Source organism: Rhinopithecus bieti, unplaced genomic scaffold, assembly GCF_001698545.2.
Source record: "Rhinopithecus bieti isolate Rb0 unplaced genomic scaffold, ASM169854v2 scaffold_11488, whole genome shotgun sequence".
Taxonomy (NCBI): domain Eukaryota; kingdom Metazoa; phylum Chordata; class Mammalia; order Primates; family Cercopithecidae; genus Rhinopithecus; species Rhinopithecus bieti.
Window position 1 is genome coordinate 90,662 of NW_016806879.1, and position 4,622 is coordinate 95,283.

Sequence of the window (4,622 nt, forward strand, 5' to 3'; positions counted from 1 at the left end):
AAAAAAAAAAAAAAAAAAAAAAAAAGTTACGTGTGAATCACAAGGTCAGAAATTCAAGAGCAGCCTGGCCAAGATGGTGAAACCCCATCTCTACTAAAAATACAAAAAATTAGCCAGACGTCGTGGCAGGTGCCTGTAATCCCAGCTACTTGGGAGACTGAGGCAGAAGAATCCCTTGAACCTGGGAGGAGGAGGTTACAGTGAGCCAAGATCATGCCACTGCACTCCAGCTCAGGCAACAGTGCGAGATTCCAAATCAAAAAACATTGAAAAAAAAAAAGTTACATGTACTTTTCCCAAAAAGAAACATTGTCTATAGCCAACCAAATTACTATAACTATGTACCAATCTTCTATGAAAATGTAATCCTGCTAAAAAGTCCTGTGTGCTTGCCTACAAGTGGGGAAAGAGATCAGACTGTTACTGTGTCTATGTAGAAAGTAGACATAAGAGACTCTATTTTGTTCTGTACTAAGAGAAATTCTTCTGCCTTGAGATGCTGTTAATCTGTAACCCTAGCCCCAACCCATGTGTACAGCACATGTGCAGAGATATGTGCTGGGTTGACTCAAGGTTTAATGGATTTAGGGCTATGCAGGATGTGCTTTGTTTAAAAAGTGCTTGAAGGCAGTATGCTTGTTAAAAGTCATCACCATTCTCTAATCTCAAGTACCCAGGGGACACATACACTGTGGCTTTCCTGCACACCTAGGAAAGCCAGGTATTGTCCAAGGTTTCTCCCCATGTGATAGCCTGAGATATGGCCTCCTGGGAAAGGAAAGACCTGACGGTCTCTCCGACACCCGGAAAGGGTCCGTGCTGAGGAGGATTAGTGAAAGAGGGAGGCCTCTTTGTAGTTAAGAGGAAGGCATCTGTCTCCTGCTTGTTCCTGGGAATAGAATGTCTCGGTATAAAACCCCATTGTATGTTGTATTTACTGAGATAGGAGAAAACAGCCTTAGGGCTGGAGGTGAGACATGCTGGCAGCAATACTGCTTTTTATTGCACCAAGATGTTTGTTTGTGTGCACATCAAGGCACAGCACCTTTACTGAAACTTATTTATGACACAGAGACCTTTGTTCACATGTTTTCCTGCTGACCCTCTCCCATTACCCTATTGTTCTGCCACACCCGCCTCTCCGAGATGGTAGAGATAATGATCCATAAATACTGAAGGGACTCAGAGACCAGTGTCGGTGTGGGTCCTCCGTATGCTGAGTGCCGCTGGACCCACTTTTCTTTCTCTATACTTTGTCTCTCTTATTTCTTTTCTCAAGTCTCTGGTTCCACCTGACACCCACAGGTGTGGAGGGGCTGGCCACCCCTTCGCCTATATAAATGAAATATTAACTTTCTTACTTCACAACACTGACTCCATTCCTCTGGAGTTGGACCTTATAAATGAGACCGAAAGAGATTAAGGGGAGGTATTTGAGTATGAATAGCGGACCTGCTCCAAAGCTTGTGTTCCTTTTTTTTTTTCTTTTTTCTTTCTTTCTTTTTTTTTGGGGGGTCAGAGTCTCCCTCTGTCGCCCAGGCTGGAGTGCAGTGGCATGATCTCGGCTTGCTGCAACCTCTGCCTCCCAGGTTCAAGTGATTCTCCTGCCTCAGCCTCCCAAGTAGCTGGGATTACAGGTGCCCACCACCATGGCCAGCTAATTTTGTGTGTGTGTGTATTTTTAGTAGAGATGAGGTTTCACCATGTTGGCCAGGCTGGTCTCGAACTTCTGACCTTAGGTAATCCACCCACCTCAGCCTCCCAAAATGCTGGGATTACAGGCCTGAGCCACTGTGCCCAGCACCCCCGCTTTTTTTTTTTCTTGAGAAAAGGTCTCATTCTGTCACCCAGGCTGCCAGGCTGGAGTGCTCATTGCATTCCCCAGCTACAGGTGTGGGTCATCATGCACGGGTAATTTTTTTAGTTTTTGCAGAGCTATGGGTCTTACTCTGTTGACCAGGCTGGTCTTGAACGTCTGGCCTCAAGTGATCCTCTTGCTTTGGTTTCCCAAAGTGTTGGGATTACAGGTGTGAGCCCTTGCACCTGGGAAAGTTGCATTCTTCACTACTGTACACTCTACTGCCTGAGACTGAAACTTTGGATAAAAAAGACACCAAAGCAATGAAAAGGACTGTTGTGTCTGCTCCTCAAAGTGGGTACATGTAGAGCCTGAAAGCTCAGAACAGCAATTCTGAAATTGTGGTCCTGGAAGGAACCTTTCAGGGGACTGGTGAAGTACTCTTCTAGTTACATGTCTGTGTGAGACCAAATTTTCTTCATGTATTTCCATCAATACAATATATCCTAATAGCTAACAGAAGCAGATGTGAGAGTCGAGCTGTCTCCTATTGAAACAGTGTGATATTGTGAAATATACATTTCTTTGACCCCATTTTCTGGCATACAATTCCTAAATCTCTAAAGCGATTTTTTTGGTATGCTAATGATTAACTGATGGCTGGCAGGCCCTAGGTAGCTTCCGGGTGGGGGGTTGGTCACCAGAAACAGCTGGGCATGATTGGAAGGTTGGGGCTTTCAGCCCACCCCCAACTTCTGGGGAGTGGAGCGGGTGCTGAACTGTTTAGTTGATCACCAGTGGCTAATGGTTTCAGCAGTCATCCACAAAAATCCAAAAGGACTGGGTTCAGAGCTTCCACGTAGCTGAACACCTGGAGGTTCGGAAGGTGGCACACCGGAAGAGGGCTCGGAAACTCCACATTCCTTCCCCCATACCTCACCCTAGCCACCTCTTCATCTGCATCCTTTGAAATAGCCTCTATAATAAGCCAGTAAACGTAAGTAAGTGTTTCCCTGATTTCTGTGAGCCACCCTAGTAAGTTAACCAAGCCCAAGTAGAGTTGTGGGGGCCTAGATTTACAGTTGGTCAATCAGAGGCACAGGTAAAACAGCCTGGGGCTTTTGACTGGCATCAGAAGTCAGGGGGCATGTCTGGTAAACAGTAATTTGATTTTAAAAAAACAAACAGGAAGGGAGGGAGGGAGGCAGGGGTAGAGAGAGAGACAAGAGAGAGAAAGAAGAAAAGAAAAAGGGGAAAAGAGAGAGAGAAAGAGAGAAAGAGGCAAAGAAAGGAAAATAAAAGGAAAGGAAGGAAAAGAAAAGAAATAAAACAAAAGAAACGAAAAGAAACTAGTACTGGGGGGTGGGTGAGGAGGGCGGTCTTGGGAGCTGCGCCCTAAACCTTTGAGATCTGAGGTTATCTCCAGGTAGACAGTGTTGGCATTAAAAACCCAGCTGGAATTGATTGCTTGCTTGTGGACAGGGGAAAAAACCAACACATTTAGTCACACAGAAGCCTTCTTTGTTGATTGTCGTGGTGGTGTGAGAGGAGAGAAAAACAGTGTCTCCCCCTAACCCCCCTTAAAACAATGCCATTAGTCTTGCGTCATTTATTGATTTTAGTAAATAGTTATTTTCCATCTCTATTTAAAATATATATGCTGGGCGTGGTGGCTGACGCCTGTAATCCTAACACTTTGGGATGCCGAGATGGGCGGATCACCTGAGGTTGGGAGTTCCAGACCAGCCTGACCAACATGGAGAAACCTTGTCGCTACTACAAATACAAAATTAGCCGGATGCGGTGGCGTACGCCTGTAATCCCAGCACTTTGGGAGGCAGAGGCGGGCAGATCACGAGGTGAGGAGATCGAGACCATCCTGGCTAACACGGTGAAACCCCGTCTCTACTAAAAATACAAAAAAAAATTAGCCAGGCGTGCTGGCCGGCGCCTGTAGTCCCAGCTACTTGGGAGGCTGACGCAGGAGAAGCGTGAACCCAGAAGGCGGAGCTTGCATCGAGCCAAGATCACCCACTCCAGCCTAGGCAACCTAGCGAGACACTGTCTCAAAACAAAACAAACAAACAAAAAATATACATATATATGAGACCAGGCGACGTGGCTCATGCCTGTAATCACAGCACTTTGAGAGGCTGAGGTGGGTGGATCACCTGAGGGATCAAAATTGCAGTGAGACAAGATCACCCCACTGCACTCCAGCCTGGGCGACAGAGCAAGATACAAAAAAAGAAAAATAAATGAAAATTAAATAAAAAATTAAAAAGGTTAGACTTGGTGGCTGACACCTGTAATCTCAGCATTTTGGGAGGCCAAGCTGGGAGGATCACTTGAGCCCAGGAGTTTGAAACCAGCCTGGGCAACATAGAGAGTCCCCTGTCTCTATTTACAACATATATATACATATATATATATATATATATATATATATACACATACATATATATATATAGTTTGTTTTTTTTTTGAGACGGATGCTCCTGCCTCAGTCTCCCAAGTAGCTGGGATTATAGGCGCCCACCGCCACACCCAGCTAATTTTTGTATTTTTAGTAGACACAGTGTTTCACCCATGTTGCCCAGGCTGGTCTCAAACTCCTGACCTCAAGTGATCTGCCCGCCTCTGCCTCCCAAAATGCTGGAGGTACAGGCGTGAGCTACCGCGCCTGGCCAAGTTATTTCCAGGATAACTTTGAGGTAGCTAAAAAGAAGGAGTTTGCTCGATACGTAGGCTCTTTTGTCTGGCATAGGCTCTGGTCTCGCTCCCTCCTTCCCTCCCTCCCTCCCGCTCTTCCTTCCTTCCTTCC

General features: G+C 45.9%; 1 protein-coding gene across 2 annotated transcripts in view; it reads left to right on the top strand.

Moving 5' to 3' along the window:
• Positions 1-2,561: 2,561 nt before the first annotated feature.
• ZBTB3 (zinc finger and BTB domain containing 3) overlaps positions 2,562-4,622 on the top strand; it is an 8,648-nt gene continuing 6,587 nt past the window's right edge. Inside the window, exon 1 of one of the 2 annotated variants that reach the window (XM_017878347.1) lies at positions 2,562-2,799. The gene's annotated coding sequence lies outside the window, so the exon portion shown is untranslated. The remainder of the gene's footprint in view (positions 2,800-4,622) is intronic. The other variant, XM_017878346.1, reaches the window with a different exon arrangement.